This window comes from Clarias gariepinus, chromosome 3, assembly GCF_024256425.1.
Source record: "Clarias gariepinus isolate MV-2021 ecotype Netherlands chromosome 3, CGAR_prim_01v2, whole genome shotgun sequence".
NCBI classification, from domain to species: domain Eukaryota; kingdom Metazoa; phylum Chordata; class Actinopteri; order Siluriformes; family Clariidae; genus Clarias; species Clarias gariepinus.
The window spans coordinates 16824893-16843620 of NC_071102.1; the positions used below are offsets into that span (position 1 = coordinate 16824893).

General features: G+C 36.6%; 1 protein-coding gene and 1 long non-coding RNA gene across 2 annotated transcripts in view; both read left to right on the top strand.

Annotated features, from left to right (window-relative positions):
* Positions 1-18728, top strand: part of nhsb (Nance-Horan syndrome b (congenital cataracts and dental anomalies)) — an 84960-nt gene that overhangs the window by 24865 nt on the left and 41367 nt on the right. The gene's annotated exons all lie outside the window — the stretch shown is intronic.
* Positions 4249-5959, top strand: LOC128519507 (uncharacterized). Its single transcript, XR_008357857.1, has 3 exons — positions 4249-4461; positions 5424-5516; positions 5620-5959. It is a non-coding gene; the product is annotated as an uncharacterized LOC128519507 (long non-coding RNA).

Consider the following 18728-nt stretch of genomic DNA (forward strand, 5'->3'; position numbering starts at 1 on the left):
CAAGACCAAACCCAGGAGAACCAGACCAAACCTTACTTCTGCTGCGGAGGAGAAGTTAGTTTAGGGTCACCAGCGTCAGGAATAACCAATTAACAAACAGCACTTAGGATTAGAGCTATAATGTTTTACAGAGTATAATTACAGTAGCAGACACCTCTCAGTATCAACTGGTCAAAGGAGATATAACATTTTTTTGATGCCTTCAGCATAACACATGAGAACAAGCACTTGATCTGTCCTGCAGCTTCTGTTGTAGGAAACTAGTGGTTGTACTCGTCATTGATGTAGAAACAGTTAAAAGGTTAAACCTAAAAAAAGCTGATCAGCATTTGGCACAAAACTGCTCATAATTTCACTTCTACTCAACAATTTTAATGTCATTTATAGCGCAATGTTCATTTTCCATAGTGTCCGTCCCATTTTTTTGGAGTAAGCTGTTCTGTGTTGCATTTTTGTTCGTGTTTGGTGAGGATTGTGGAAGTTTGTAGATACAGTACAGTTCTATGTCCGTGTAAACAGGAATAAAACGCATGCATTCCGATATTTCAAGATTGGTTTAGGCCTCCTTCATATGTGGAAATAAATCAGATATAAATCAGATATGTGCTAATGTGATTGTCGTGTAAACAGACAGATCAGATTTCCTGAGTCATTGCGTTCTGTACGTCATTAAAACTGCGACTTCTTCGCAGTTTAATGACGTACTGTAATTAGGGCTGCAACAACTAATCGATAAAATCAATAATTATCGATAATGAAATTCGTTGTCAACGAATGCCGTTATCGATTAGTTGGGCTGCTTACGTCACTGAGGAGCGCGACCACAAGATGCACAAATACACAAAGATACACACAGATACACAGCTGCTCGCGCAATGGAGGTTACAGAAGCGTCTGCCTGAAAAAGCGCGTGCCCCAAGTCCTCCAAGGTATGGGAGCAATTTACATTAAACGCCTCTAAGAAGACACTAACCTGCACGCTATGCAAGACCGAGCTGTCATGGCATGTCATCCCTGGGGCCAGGGGTAGCTCAGTGGTTAAGCCATTGGACTATTGTTCAGAAGATCCCAGGTTCAAACCCCACAACCACAACGTTGCCACTGTTGGGCCCTTGAGCCAGGCCCTTAACCCTCAACTGCTCAGATGTGTAATGAGATAAAAATGTAAGTCGCTCTGGAAAAGAGCGTCTGCCAAATGCCCAAATGTAAATATCATGCATGAACACTTAAAAAGAAAACCTGTTGGTGTTACGGATGGCGAAACGTCAGCAGGGTCGGTAAAAACTGTATCTCTTTATCATGTAAAAGTTGTATAGTTTAAGTGCTTTTGTTTAAACTGTTTGCTAACTTCGGGACAGTCGCGCTCTGTTCTGTTCACGTGCTACTCGCTAGCATAACATTGCACAATCACATCTTGAGTAATAATGAGTACTTAAATGGCGCTACTTTAGATTAGCTTAAATTACACGGTGCGAATCTTCTTTGTCTTTCGGCTGTTCCCTTTCAGGGGTCGCCACAGCGAATCATTTGCCTCCATCTAACCCTATCCTCTGCATCCTCTTCTCTCACACCAACTAACTTCATGTCCTCTCTCACTGCATCCATAAATCTCCTCTTTGGTCTTCCTCTAGACCTCCTGCCTGGCAGTTCCAACCTCAGCATCCTTCTACCGATATATTCACAATCTCTCCTCTGAACATGTCCAAACCACCTCAATCTGGCCTCTCTGACTTTATCTCCAAAACATCTAACGTGGGTTGTCCCTCTGATAAATTTATTCTTAATCCTATCCATCCTTGTCACTCCCAAAGAGAACCTCAACATCTTCAGCTCTGCTACCTCCAACTCTGCCTCCTGTCTTTTTTACACGGTGCGAATAACAGTAGAATATTACATTTAGTTTTTGTGTGGTTGTTTTCAACATGATTGTTGTGGTTTTCAGTGAATGCAAATAACAGTACATTTGTGAGTATTAGCTTTTTGCATTTCTTTTTTTTTTATAGTCCACTACAAAGTTAACTTGTAACAAACGTAATTTACTGTGGTTTCACTTATGCATACATAATTTTATTATAAAATTACATTATTTAAGCTGTTTATATCCTAACAACTGAATGTCAGTGTATTTTTTGAACATATCTATATATACATTTCAAAATTAAAGATCATTAAACTCTATATGTGGCTTTTGCATTTTTAAAAGTTTATTTTTATACATAAATAATACCCTGATTTATGTTTTTTTTTTTTACAGTTATAAGCAAAACATAAAATTAAAGAAGTGTTAGGTTTTATCCGATTAATCGAAAAAATTATCGATTATCAAAATAATCGTTAGTTGCAGCCTTAGACGTAATGTTATTCTCCGGTGGAAGTGCATGGAATTATAACATCGCAGGTGACATGGAAAAGGAAAAGCACCCAGCCCCCCTCCCCCTTTTTTAATGCTTATTAGGGCTAAATAACATTAAGAAATCAGTATTTGGTGATTGAAGCATATGCGGAGGCTGCAATTATGCCGTTTTTTTTCCTCCTCTATTTTAAAACCATGGTGACGTTTTGCAAACTTTGTATATATCACAGAGCGTCAAGCATACTTCACCCTTGTCTATCTTGGCTAGTGTGTAGCGCAATAACCTCCCTTTAAGTATGCGTGATGTTTCAGATGGCATGGCAAGTGTAAACACGTGTATCGGATATGAGTCATAGTTGAAAGAGCGTGGAAACAGACTGATTAAAAAAATCAGATATAGGCAACCAATCAGAATTGGTTTTTTACTCATTTCTTTAAAAATTTAGTTTGCACTAATAATTGAGAAAAAAACTAATCTGTTTTGTTTTTTACTATAGCATGTGGCATGTGGGAATTTGTATTGTATAAAGATATGATGTCTTGGACTTTTCATTGGATGACTGTCATATGGCACGGTCTGGTTCAGCAGTGTTCATTCGCAGCTTCACAGTTTGGACAAATCAGCTGCGCATGTTTGCGATGCTATACTAGAACTTATTAAGTTTTGCAATCAGCCCTGATTCTAACCCTGTTAGCACAGGATTATCTAAACTCACTAATCTCCAGATTAGACGGGTTTCGGTCAGATTATGTCCTTAGCGTATAAAGTGCAGGATTGATCCTCGTCTGAAGCGAATCATTCACGCCTTATTGCATGCTAATGTGTTATCTCTGTGTCTGAGGTGGCAGGAGTTATATCGAACATTTCAGTGTTTACTATTCAGCAGTCATGCTTTTCTCTGCAACGTTAGCTTTTGTAATGTTGATTATGTGAGTCTTTTTTTTCCTCCCTCTTTATCATTCATTTTTCCCTCTTAGTCTCAAGTCTCTGACACCTGGCTTCTCTGTTTTTCGGAGCACAGAGGGTGCTATTCAGTTGCGCTGTGGTTGGCCCCCTTTGTGAAACTGGTTTGCTTTTTTGGGACTCGTGAGGAAGTGACCACACACAAGGCAAACCTGTCTCACATCTTTGCAAATACTGAAAAAAAGTAAAGGTAGGAGGAGGGCAGAAATGTCAGGCTGCAGTTGGCCGGCTTGAGAGACCGCACTTCATCACACAAACATACACACGCACATAATGAAAGGGGCTTACAAGTAGCGTCTGGTCTTCGGTTTTGCACAGAATGAGCGTTATAATAAGCGTCACTAATAAGCTAGTTAGACGCAATCAGTCAAAAAACGGCCTACCTGTTGGTTGTCGAGCTAACCTTTTGCCCTTTCATTAACCGTTAGGAGTCGGCGGACCAGCCGGCGGACACACGTGCATTTTTTTCTGGTAACCGTGAAAAGAGTTTAAAATGCTACGTCATGTTTGATCATACACGTTAGAATAGTACATCATTTGAATCTGTAAAGATTCATGTATACTCACAATATCCACAAAACAATGTGCTTTTGTAAAATAAAGAAAATAAACAGGGTGCGCTTTCAACCGTCTCAGTCTCCGCAAAAATCTTTTTAAAACACGTCACTAAAATGAACTAAAACTCCGCGAATACTGCGCAGACAGACATAAGAAATATATCTATAGAAAGCTTAAAGGGTCTACTTTTAAATGATGCACTAAATGATGCACGAACTAAAATTCTCAGTTTATGTAATCCGTATGAAACCAAGGAGAGGCACTGAATTTCTGTCGCACTGCATTATCTGCTAATGACCCTCGGCAGGACACGCCCACACGCCATTCACACGGAAAACAGTCACAGGGTACTCTATATACGAGGTCACGCCACCCGGACAACGGCTTGAAAACATACACACACAGACAGGCTTGAAAACACTCGGATTCAGTGCGTTTTCTGCACGTCTGAAAGATGGCATGCTACACAGAAGGAGTTTACCTTGTTTCTCAGAAGAAGACTGTGTGACTCCGACGACGAACGGGAGCATTTTGAGGAGAGAATAGATCCAGTAGAGGACATTGAAGCAAGCTGCTATGACACTGGGTAAGTTATTAAGTCTTATATAACTCTTATTCTGATAATATTAAACTAATATTGGTAAATATTTTTCTTACTTCAGCTAGGTTTTGTCATCTTATGTGATACATTGGCTTTCAATGCCATTTGTATAGTATTTTTAGTGTAGCATGTAGATAACACTGCTAACATGCTGCCTTATGTAGCAAACATATTATTTCCCGGTGGCTAAGCTAATGTCTTATGGAGTTTACAGATGTTTATAAATGTTCACCTCGTTTTGGATAGCTTTTGGATAGGTTTAGATTATGGTTGCTAATATATAGGTTAGCTTATAGCACTGCTATCGGTAATGTTATTTAGCATAAACAAGCTCCAGTTGGCTAAAACACTGCAGTAAGCAATTTTCCTCTGGGATTAATAAAGTTATTTGAATCTTGAATCTTGAATCTATGTAGCTAAGAGATGTTTATGGATTTATGTGGTGTAAATGTTAATAATGCCTTTTGTTTAGCAGTTATTTACAAATAACTGCTTAGGTGTAAATGTTTGGAATGTGTGTAAAGCATGTCTAGTGGATGGTGTTTGCTAATGATCAGGTGTAAATGTTTGAGATGCACTACATGGTCTATTGTCCATCAACAGATATTTTTCTAGTCTATTGTCCATCAACAGACACAGAGGGGCAAAAAATGTTTCTACACACTTTCACAATTATCTGTGCCCTTTAAAAAAAAAAAAAAAATTTAGATATGGCAGCAGTGTGTGGTATTATCTTTACACTAAAAATGTCAGTTGTATCACCACCATTGATGCTGTCATGTAACATACAGAAGTGAGGTGTATATTTTTCATGTTGAAGTGTGGATAAATTTTTTTGGGTCTCTCTGTAAATATTAATTATATATATATTAATTATGTATATGTTAATTGCACATTCATTTACTCTGAACAGTATAGCCTAACATTTTTTATTTATTTGTTTTTAGGAAAGTGTCTGCATCACCCTTGCCTTCACCAGCACCTCACAGCAGGACACGCAAGCGCCGTTCAGTTTTGAGTGCAATTGAGAATAATACTGAGTAAGTGCACATATGTGTATATATTTAAATGATGATAATGTACATTAGTTTATTTTATTGTTATCAGCATGCTCATGATTATTATTATTATTATTTTTAATAGTGAAAATGATCAGGCACCTGTCCCCAAAAAAGCAAAGGCGAACAAGATGCAAGCAACGTTATGGAAGACACAGACTGATGATGACACGGTTCCACAGACTCTGCGATTCCTGCCCGCACAGGAACCTGGACCACAACTGCCGTCTGCTGTCTTACATTCTCCCATGAGTCTATTCAAGCTGTTTTTTTTTGTTTTTTTTTTCAACGAGCGCTGTTTCGACTCTGTGCCACAACACCAATGCTCAGGCTGTTCTTTTGTACATAAAGAACTACAGTGGTGTGAAAAACTATTTGCCCCCCTCGTGATTTCTTATTCTTTTGCATGTTTGTCACACAAAATGTTTCTGATCATCAAACACATTTAACTATTAGTCAAAGATAACACAAGTAAACACAAAATGCAGTTTTTAAATAATGGTTTTTATTATTTAGGGGGAAAAAAATTTAAACCTACATGGCCCTGTGTGAAAAAGTAGTTGCCCCCTGAACCTAATAACTGGTTGGGCCACCCTTAGCAGCAATAACTGCAATCAAGCGTTTGCGATAACTTGCAACGAGTCTTTTACAGCGCTCTGGAGGAATTTTGGCCGACTCATCTTTGCAGGATTGTTGTAATTCACCTTTACTTGAGGGTTTTCTAACATGAACCGCCTTTTTAAGGTCATGCCACAACATCTCAATAGGATTCAGGGCAGGACTCTGACTAGGAGTGGTCGAACAGATGGCCAGACAATAGAATTCATGGTTCCATCTATCACAGCAAGCCTTCCAGGTCCTGAAGCAGCAAAACAACCCCAGACCATCACACTACCACCACCATATTTTACTGTTAGTATGATGTTCTTTTTCTGAAATGCTGTGTTACTTTTATGCCAGATGTAACGGGACACGCACCTTCCAAAAAGTTCAACTTTTGTCTCGTCGGTCCACAAGATATTTTCCCAAAAGTCTTGACAATCTTTGAGATGTTTTTTAGCAAAATTCAGACTAGCCTTAATGTTATTTTTGCTTAAAAGTGGTTTGCGCCTTGGAAATCTGCCATGCAGGCCGTTTTTGCCCAGTCTTTCTTATGGTGGAGTCGTGAACACTGACCTTAATTGAGGCAAGTGAGGCCTGCAGTTCTTTAGATGTTGTCCTGGGGTCTTTTGTGGCCTCTCTGATGAGTTGTCTCTGCGCTCTTGGGGTAATTTTGGTTGGCCGGCCACTCCTGGGAAGGTTCACCACTGTTCTATGTTTTTGCCATTTGTGGATAATGGCTCTCACTGAGGTTCGCTGGAGTCCCAAAGCTTTAGAAATGCCTTTATAACCTTTACCAGACTGATAGATCTCAATTACTTTTGTTCTTATTTGTTCCTGAATTTCTTTGGATCTTGGCATGATGTCTAGCTTTTGAGGTGCTTTTGGTCTTATTCTCTGTGTCAGGTAGCTCCTATTTAAGTGATTTCTTGATTGAAACAGGTGTGGCAGTAATCAGGTCTGAGGGTGACTATAGAAATTTAACTCAGGTGTGATAAACCACAGTTAAGTTATTTTTTTACAAGGAGGGCAATCACTTTTTCACACAGGGCCATGTAGGTTTGGATTTTTTTCTCCCTAAATAATAAAAACCATCATTTAAAAACTGCATTTTGTGTTCAATTATGTTATCTTTGACTAATAGTTAAATGTGTTTGATGATCAGAAAAATTTTGTGTGACAAACATGCAAAAGAATAAGAAATCAGGAAGGGGGCAAATTTTTTTCACACCACTGTATATGGTAACCTGTCCCATAAAGAGTTCATGGAACAACTCATCAAAGAGCTTTGTGGTGTCACACATGAAGTAGCACCAAAATGCACAAGTAGTGACCATGTACCAGTTTCAGGAGCTGAGTTGACCTTGGATGCCAGAGATGTTGCCACTGCTGGTTGCAGGTTATGTGCTCATTGCAAAGCAGTGCATTGCAAGCGGCAAAAAACACCTTGGAAATGCCAGGCATGCAATGTTTCCCTGTGTCTTCAGTTGAACAGGAACTGCTTTCAAGAGTGGCACAGGGATGTGTGACTAAATGAACCATACACCCATTTTATGTTGTACTGTTCCTGTTTGCACCATTTGCCTTAAAATGTCTGTTTTTGTTTATTAGTTTTTATTTTGCACTTTTCCTGTTGCAGTTTTACCCTACATGTATGTTTTTGCACTTTTTTTTTATCTTGCACTGCTTTAGCCTGAATGTCCGTCTTCAGTTTTTATTTTGTACTGTTCCTGTGGCAGTTCTGCACTGTTTTTGGTTTGCACCATTTTACCCTGAATGCTGTTTGCACTTTTTATTTATTTTGACCTGTTCCTGTAATTTTTGCAAGTGAATCTTAGGTTAAAAATGCAAGTCGCTCTGGATAAGAGCGTCTGCCAAATGCCTAAATGTAAATGTAAGTTATTCTAAATAAACCACAAACAAAGAAATATGTTTGTCCTCTAATTATTTTCTTGTAGCACTTTCCTCTGTCCCATACCTGACTAAAAGAGGTAAATATATATCTAATTTTGTCTTTGTCTTCTCTGGTGTGAATTACAGCATTATTCATGATCGTTCACGCCTCCTCGCATACGGCCTTTCTAAACAAAAAGTGTCTTAGAACATTTAAATTAATGTATTGTTTTCTGTAAATAAGTGAGCAAGATGATTGTCACATCATTTTGAAGTAAAACCTCTACACTACAAGATCCAGGTCACAAAAGTCTTGTACACAAATGTCGTGAATGTGTTTTGTGGTCTTATTTCAGTGACTTATTTTTTTTTTGTTGTTTTCAAAAATCACGCATAACTCCAATATACAAACTTGAACATACATGCTGCTCATATATTATTGTTGTGCTGAATAAAATATGTCAGAATCTCTTCAGGGCTCCAAAACACCCTCAGACTCCTCCTCCTAACCTCTGATCACATTCTAAACTTTTTAAATAAGAAATCTCGCACACATACTGTAAAGTCTCCTTATGTCAGAATCAGTTGCTTAGGAAATAATACCAATTATTTGTCTATATTACTTTTATAAAAGAATCACACATCTGTAATTATTAGTTTTTTGAAAGATCCTCTTAATGATGACTTTTCTACAGTGTATGCTGTACAGTATATATGAGGTGCATTCAACTCAAACTGGGCCTTTTGATAAAATTTCCAGTTAAATGAATGCGTAAAACTCATTGACATTTACGAAGCTTCAAGCATACTGTAGTACGCTGATTTTCTCCTAGCCAGAGTAAAACATTTCAACAGTGCAAACGTTTTAAAGAAGACCGTAAGTCAAAGGCGATCCTGACTGAGGTGGCTTAAAGCCCACGATAGTCAATCTTGTGAACACTCAGCGAATGTAACAGCTTGAAGGTAGATGGATAACTTGCGGAAGCTTCGAGATCACGGCTCCATCATAGTGAGAGAACTTTTTACCTTGATGGTGTCCAAGCACTAGTGCACTGGGATAAGTGCATTAGTGTAGCAGGGGATTATATAGAGAAATAAAGGGAGTTTCAACACTCATAATTGTGTTCTCTTATTTTGCGCAATCCAAAGTCCCGGTTTGACTTGAACGTATATGAAATGAAATTCATGTTTTAACATTAATGCACTCTACATTATACATTATGTTTCTGTAGTAAGAAATTATACTTAAACTTGGAACCCCGACATAAACATACTGCAGGGAGTCTCTACTGACATGTACCAGGTAAATGTCATCTAACTTCACCTGTCATGAACAAACCTTCTGGATTTTTTTTTTTTTTTTTGGTATAATGACAAATTGTTGAATAACGGGAGAGAAAGGAAATAGGGGGTTAATACTCAATTTATTTGTATAGCGCTTTTAACAATTGACATTGTCCCAAAGCAGCTTTACACAATCAAAATAATTTAAAAAAAAGTTTTAACTAATTTGATTGGTCGAGTGGCGTTGCAGCAACTACTATAACTACTGTAGTTATAGTTAGTGTAGCACCATCAGCTACTTTTCAGGAATATACCTTTTGGCTTAAAATATGAAACCAGGAGCACCTTTAACAGAAACTGTTGTATTAAACACACACAATAGTTCAGTTATACCATTTTTTTTCTAATGCATATCATGATTTGTATGTATGAAACTGTACTGTATGTATGTTTTCGTAATGACCTTTTAGAACTTTTTAGGCAAAACATGTGCTTCACATAAACAGTCAGTGCTGATATAGTAGAACTGTTTTGCATAACTGAAGAGCTCGGCAGTCTGGCCTCCAGAAAAACATTCTGTAAATGTTAATGTCTCAGACCAATAGTCATTAGTCGTAAAAATTATAAATAAATAAGAAGCAGACATACATTTACTGGGTTCAAAAAAGGGACAGCAGAAATACTGTACTGTATGTACTTAAACTTCCTGATCACTTAAACTCTGCCAAGTACTAATGATCAAACTAACCCTTCCCTTGTTTTCAGCTATGTTTAAGATCGGTGATTAAGATGCTTAAGGATGTGGGTTATTGGGTTTCTAAATGGAAGGTTGAGGGTTCACATCCCTTGTCCATCGCTTAACCCTATCTGCTCCAGATGCACTGCATCCTAGCAGAACCTGCACTCTGACTCCAGCTTCTTTACTGGAATATGCGCAGAAATCATTTTACTGTGATGTATATTCCACTATTATGAATAAGTTCAAATTCCCCCATGGCTTTCAAATAACAAAACTGATGTTCATGTAGTAAAAAAAAATTACAAATGAAATAGGTACATCCTGTTTCAAAATGTAAAAGTAACAAGGATATATGTTAAATATGTAAAACCTTTATTCGAGACTTAAGACTGAGTCTTCAACACATTACCTTCCCAGTATCTTTCATCGGGCTTGTGATAAATATTGTGTTTTTAAAAAGACCACAACCTTCAACGTTTATTCATAACCTAAACAGAAAAGAACACGAAACTAGCAGACAGATTTCCTCAGTGTCACATGTCATGCACTCCACTTAAGCTAACCACAATGTAGATCTAGCACTTTTTCCCACAGTATTTATGGCTGTGGTTTTGGATTTGCTCTGTAAAGCAAAACAAAAGGACAAACCGCTGAGAACAGAAAAAGACCATTCTCCTTCCTGTGGTCGACAAATTTATTATCATCTGTACATAGCGTAGTATCTCGGTATATTTTAATTGTAGTCTATTGCCAGTGATTACCAATTTTATTTAAAAATAAATGACATTATACTTTTGTCTCTAGTTACATTTACATATCTACATCAAAGAAATAAGTTCTTCTTATATTGATTAAAAAGGGTTCTTGTTACTAAACCATAAACAAGCTTTTCTGTCTATAGACTTTCCCTATTTCTGAAAATGTCAAATTGACAACTTTATTTCTGATTTCTGTTACAAAGTTCTGGCACTGGAGACTCCTTCCAACATTGTTTAATAAACCTACATTCTTTATAAGCTTTAGGAAGTGTCCTCAATTCAAGTCCCTGTTTAAACTGTTACTATAGATGTTATTAAAGATATCAATGAGAGCAGTGATACAAACCTGCACGTTGCGAAAAAATGATAGCCCATGTACATGTCTGTCTGTATTTCTGTACGGCAGAACTCTCTGCTCTACAAAGAAAAACAATTTGTTCTGTAAGGTTGAGTGTCTTACACCTTGTTTTACGCTAAGTTGTACTTCTTATATTGTCGTCGGCCAAATACACCCCCTGTTATGCACAAGCTGTTATTTCAGCAGTAGATATGTATACTAATGTCAAAGTTTTATTACATTCTGTCCAGCGGTCAATTTAAGACTCACCCACAGTTTGACACATACGCATTTGTGGTATAATCTGGCAAATAACTGCTCGTAAATTTCCTTTTACCTAATGTTTTGATTTTATTTTTGGCTCAGGTTTAATTCAGGCAAATACAGAAGGACTGGCAAAATTTCATTAAAATCTGTCCAGCCAGTTTTGTGTGGCGCTGTGACAAAATCTCTCTGGACAGATATACAGGGAATGAAACTGGTTACTTGTCCTCCAATGTATAAAACATAAAGATATCACTGAAATAGTGTTTTGACCAATGTACAAACAATTATTTTTTTTTTATTTTAAATTCAAATTTTATTTGTCACATACACAGTCATACATAGTACGATATGCAGTGAAATGCTTAATGAAATCTATTTCTATAGATTAAGCTTATTTCTAGTCAAAAATTACTAAAATTGTAAGCAAAAATATATAGTTCTATCAACAGATGATGTTGCAAGTTGCAGGTTGTTTATTTCTTGAAACAAAAAAAAATTCTGCCAATAGAACAAGACATTTTTCGCTTACAATTTTAGTAACATTTGACTAGAAATAAGATTAACAATCTCTTATTTGGTTTGTTGTTACATACTGTATTTAAAGAAATTATCAAAAGGTTCGACTAGATTCAAGAATATTTTAAGAAGTTGTTTTCTCAGTGTAATTTGAATGATTACTGTCAGAAAATAAATCAAAACTTTCTTGACCAATCAGATTTGAGAATTCCACAGGTTTTATAAATGGAAAAAACAGGGAACTAGCTACAGTAACTATTAAAGAACCAGGTTGTGTAGGACTTGTGTTGCATCTGCATTCATCTAATGTTTTAAATGTAAAATTCTGGAATATTGGAACAGTTTGTTTTTCACTACGTCATGCACAAGCTTTACTTTTTGGTGAAGAATTTGCACAACTGTATCAGCTTGAAATAAATTTTATTAACCGTTTACAACAGTAATATTCCACACTCCGGACGTACCCGGCCATTCATCTGCCTGCTCTTTGAGACGATTATGAAAAATTGTTCTAGGCCGGGTGGTTCGTTTGTTTTGAGTGCAGTTCACCCTCATCAGTTATCCAATAACACACGACTGATGTGGTACCCCAGAAAAACCTTAGCTAGGCTCTGAGCTGTGGTTTGTTGCCTACGGCAGACTGTGTGTGTGTTTGGTGCAGATGTAGAGGTGCGTGTAAGTTACGTCACGGATCCAAGTGGAGTCTGGACTGGACTGGTGTACAGGCTATTCATCCTCATGTTTGGTCAAGGAGGAAATCATAAAGTGTTTTGGGAATCAGAGTGAAAATGCTTGGTACCAATTTTTGACCATGATATTTAGTCATGACCAATTTTTACCTAAACATCAGTTCCCCTCTGATCCCAGGGCAAATAATAGGCATGGAGGGCGAAACCTGTAATGTACTTCCTATAAGGCATTTGAAGCAAATTAAAGCTGTAGCTTGACACACTTATGCTTGTTTGAGCTCACAGATGCTCATGATTGACTATTGTCACACCTGCCAAGTGGATTCAAACCCTGGTCCTGGAGGACATGTTTTCCCTGACCTATCACACCCACTTTAATTAAGAAAGGGCTCTTAATTCACTGAATTATTCAATTTAAGTAAGTTGAGATTTGGGAAACACTCAAATGTGCAGGGATTACGGTTGATCTAACTATTAGTCAGAGAACAGCCAGTTTTGTGCCTTTGCATTTCCAGGCATAGATGGCTGTGGCATCATCGGGATTTAACTTTACATTATCTTACAAGCTTACTTGTGACTTGAAATTAAAATGAATATAAAAATAAATGTTGCAAATATGTTTTATTATTCCTGTTATTATTATTATTATTATTATTATAAAAAATAATAACAATAGTATTAATAAAAATATTTGCAACATTTATTTTTAATTATTATTATTATTATTTATTATTATTATTATTATTATTATAAACAAAAATGCTAGTTCCTGGATTATCGTCAACATTTTAAATGAATTGTTTAAGTTGTAAAAATGAAAAGTGTTGGCCTGTTTCAATCAAACATCTTTTACTAGATAGTAAAAAAGAAAATCAGGGCAAACAGCAGGGCGGGCTGGCAGATTGTCGTGAGTGGAAAACCATCCAAAATTTTCAGAAGGAACCGTTTATCACACTGATGATTAAACAGAATTCTTGCAACAAAAAAACTGCTGTGAGTTGTTTTGTTAAGGTTTTTGGGGATTGATTTTTTTTTTTTTTACAATGTCTTGAACATTCTGGCACTTAATGATTTATCTTGTCAAAAACACACCCGTTTTGAGAGACATCATGCAAGTAGTCTGTAGGAAATTGTTCAAGCTGGAGACTTAAACAGGTTTATCTTGGCATCATAAAAAAGCCGTAAATTTACTTACTGTAGCACCATGTCTGTTAAGAATAAACTTTTTTCGTCTATTTAGGAAAGTTCGTAAATGTAACAATTAACCATTAAACTGACAATGTAATGATTACATTTTTAAATCATAAGGTGTTGATTCATTCTATAATATAAAGAGATGTTTGTGTAGCATATTGAAGGGACTTTTGATGCTTTTTGATGGTCAGTAATTAAGAAATTAATTTAAAGAAAAGAAAAAAAAACAGTGACTTCTATAAAAAAGAAACTTCTGTAACATAACTTAATCTTGGTAATGTCATTTAGTCATTTGTTTCATAATGACACATTAACCATAACTGATAGTGATTAAAATGACGTTAATATGCAGTATAACCTAAGTGACTTAACTTATCTTACTGTAATATAAAACATTAAACAAAATCACAAATGATTCCAAAAAACAAGTGAACAGATTTAAAGTGAATAGTGTGAATGTAAATTGACTTACATTGTGTACCGTGTATGGTAGATGTTCCGAAGCTTTAAAATTTAAACAGACCTGCAAGACCAACACAAAGTGGCACATAATTGTGAAGTGGGAGCAAAATGTTAAATCGTTTTTAAATTTTTCTTTAGAAATAAACATCTGAAGTGCGGCGTGCATTTGTATTCGGCCCGCTGCACTCTAATACCCCTAAACAAAATCCAGTGGAACTAATTCCTATTAAAAGTCACCTAATTAGTAAATAGAGTCCACCCATAAATAGTGCGTAATTTATTCTCAGTATAAATACAACATTAGAGAACATTAGTGAACAAACAGCATCATGAAGCCCAAGCAACACACCAGACAGGTCAGAGATAAAGTTATGAAGAAGTTTACAGCAGGGTTAGGTTTTATTTTGAACATCACATCGTGACAAAATGTGAAAAAGCACAAGGCATACGAATACTTTTGGGGAGCACTGTATGTTCCTTACTTCTCACTCAATAATTTAGAGTTATTTACCTCGGCATGCAGTTTTCCAAGCCTGATATTTGTTGATAAAGAAGAGAAACAGGTTGACCAGAAGGATCTGATGACTAAACGACTGCGAAGGAGGATTCGTGAGACGAAAAGCAAAAAAAGGCAGGGGCCGTGTATATTTTGTTAAGTTTGGCATAAGTGATTCAGATTTAGTCAGCCTCCTTCTGTCAGAGCCTCATAACTAAGTGATGTTGTATTAAATGATTAGAATCAACATTAATCTAAATGTTAGGTGTTCATCAGCATATTAGAGAAATTATAGATTGTAAAAATAATAATAATGATGATAATAATACAAAGTTTGAATGAATGATGGAATGAATTAGTTTCATGTTTTAAAGATTGAATGAGCACTACAGATGAGATTAGCACACGTTTAAGGCTCACGAGATGCAGTGAAGTACCCAAGCATAACAGACAGAGAGAATATATAGGTCAGGATACATTGCAGTGGGAGATAGGGATGGGGGAAAACACACACACACACACACACACATACACACAGTGTTTGTATTGGCTGATGGCCCTCGGTGTGCCATGTGCAGAATTCCATTCCATTGTTAATCTGTGTGGTTTAGGAAGTACATTTCTCGAGTCTATCATAAATAACCATCACCAAATAAGCTTGACAGGACAAAAAAATTGTTTTGGCAATAATAGAATAAGCAATCTTAATGTCTTATATATTTAATAGTTTTTTTGTGCCCAATCACTAACCATTGTTGTATGGGAGAATAGTTATTTATATATATTTGTACAACAGTTTAAGTCTGTCCATTAATTTAAAAGCAGTAAAGAAAAACAAGGCAAAGCCTACTTTTCAAGAACGTATGTTTTAATTAAAAACAAATTTAAGCTGGCCAGATGAAGATGGCAAAGAAGAAGGGATGTTATTTTTACAACCACAATTCCCAAAAAAATTTGGGACAGTATGGAAATTACCTATAAAAACAAAAATGACCTGCCTTTTACGGACTGAGATTTGACGGGTTTTCTTGATGTTCCTGATGACATTATGTACTAACACTGGGGAATGAAAACTATTCTGAAAGTTTTGGGTAATTTGCTGTTGCGTCTTTTGGGCAAATCGGCGAGCCTCGCGCCATCCTTGCTCTAGAACGGGAGTAGGCAGGTTTCGCAGTCCTGCAGACTGGAGCCCTGGAGCCCTGGAGCAGAACTCTGCATGATTGCGGCTCTCTAGGACCGAACTTGCCGACCCTTGCTCTAGCAGGACTTGGCCTTTCTTTAAAACTTCTTGTATAATATATCATAGTTGTTTAACAGCACTTATATCCCCATCACCATATGACGTCCACTTGTCACATTTTTATTAGGCTTAAATTGGTCCTTTCCCAACTTTTTTGGAGGACGTTGCCACCGACAGATTCGAAATGAGTGCATATTGTAAACAAACAATTAAATTCACATGGCACATCGTCCAATAATGAATTGTTGGCAAGAAACTTTACAGATTTTTGGTTTTATTGCCAAATTCCATACTTTTTTGTAATTGGAATTGTACTTTAATCGCCTTCAAGAGAAATGTATAAGGCAGTGTGAGCTAGCTAATAGAGATGTGTCCAATTAATTAGTCTTTTGTTGGTCAGTTCAATTGATTGAATCGCTGAGTCAGTTTTGGATTCAGAATCATTTCATCATTTTTATATTATTCAGGTTAAATGTTAAAATGTGTTTTAAAATGAAATAATATCGTCAGCTTTTGAGGAAATAGAAACTGATTGGATCTTCTGCAAATACTATCGTTTTGCGAGAGTATCAGTTTTTCTTCTTTTCAGTTCATGGGGTGGTTAGTGCATTACATAGTGACTACAGTGTACAGTAGATCAAAAGATCAGCAGGGATGCTGTTTTTTTTTTTTTTTAAATAAACATGTACAGGGCTCAGGATAGTGCAGTGTAGAGTGACTATAGTAATGTGCTCATTTGGAGAGTTCTACTTTTTTTGCAACATCATTCCCATATTGGCTCTTTTTGCCAAAAAAAATAATATAATGTTTGACAATATCATATTGTCACTTTCTTGTTTAAAGGACTGTTGTATAAAAGAAATATTGCACTAACAAACATGTTGTCTATCTTAAAATATATGTGACTATGATTTCTTGTGTCCTGATTAGCGGTGGATGAAAAATCCTGCCCCACTAAGAAATTCTTGCCCGTAGCAACATCATCCTCAGCCTAGCAGTCGACGTCAAGATGCATCCAGGGTGTACGTTGTATCTTTGTGTTTGCTACCAAGTGTACGTTGTATCTTTGTGTTTGCTCCTCCTTTTTGTCAATAGTAATAGGTGTTTCCTCTTCGCTCATGACCTCATTTCAGCAGCAGGGCTCCGGCTGCTGGCGTAAAACTGCCTAACATCATCAACGACAAACACACACACACACATAAAGAGAGAGAGAGAGTGATGCAGCCATTCTATTGGCTACGCCTTCACACTCTCTCTGCTGCATTAGCCATTAGGGTTTACTGAATGAGAGCAAGAGAGAGTGTGTTTGTGTTCATGTGTGCGCATGTGTGTACAGTATGCGTGCATGTCTGAATGAATGAATTTGGAACACCGAACATTTTGATCAGCACCACCTTTTTCTTTTAAGAAATTAAAATGAGACTCTGCAGTCTCTGAGTCTCTGTTCCGGTCGAGAGCATTATCAGACCCTAATCTTTAATCAGTTTAACATTACATTGCAAGAGGGGATGAAGAGCTGTCTGTTAAATGTGCAATCCCTTAAATACTCAATTTAAATGTGTATTACACATAAACAGTGGGCATACGAATTTAATCTGTTCCAGAGACGAGCTCTTATGGCGAAATTTTGTATTGGGAAATATATTTTTCCCGGGAAATATGCAGATATGCAGATAACCTGTTCCAGCCACCCAAAAATATTACCAATTTCTAACACTATAATCATGTTTTTGCATAAAAAAACAATCAAAACATTTGACATGTAAATAAAGTAAAATATAAAAGAATTAGACATTAACCTTCACTTAACCTTAATTTATGATTCCTCATGGCACCGACTGCTTTTAAAATTAAACTGAAAGTGGCTCCCTTTTATTCTTGCTACCGTCCTTGGGACCCATAGTGCAATGTCTTTACAAACAATGTCTTTTCTGCACAACATGAGAAAAAAAAACCTTACAAAAAAATATGTAAACTTGCTTCGCTTGGCTTTTCTTGGATGCTAACAAGTTTTGAACGGCTCCCAGACGTACTCGCAGCATAGTTGGTGCTCTGTTCGTTTGATCGGATGCCGAAAATGTTTCAGATGCCGAGGCAAATTTCTTGCAAAATTTTTGTTCTTTAGGCAAAAATTTGTGAGGCCGAGATACCACTATATAGTATATGACCAGTAATGGTAACTGAACCCTTTTGCTTATAACACTATGCTAGCTAATCCACCATTCATGCTAACAGATTTCAAGTTAGAAATTTTTCCATTCATGCTTAAGTAGCTAATGCTAACTAAACCCCTTTTTGTTAACAAAGCTCATGGTTAATCCCCACTCATGCCAACAAAACTTGCGCTAGCTACACCGTATTCATGTTAACAAGTTTAATGCTAGCTAGACCTAATTTATGCTACTGTAACAAAACATGGAAGGAATTCCTTATATTCATAAAAATGCCAAGTACTTTTAAATATTATAGATGCTTCATGTTAGTAAACTTGCTTTTTCATTTTAAAACATTTTATGATTTGTCTGACATCTAATTTAGTTAACTGACTGCTAACTAAATGATAAGTTAACATGCTAAGCGCATGCTAAATATAACAGCTTGAAGTAATAGGCGAAAGGTAGAAATTTTCTTCAAGAGCCAAAAAGGAGGCTTCTTTAAAGACCACATGAAGCTCATCCATCATTTGGAAAAGCCTTATGTGGAAGATATGTAGAAGAGA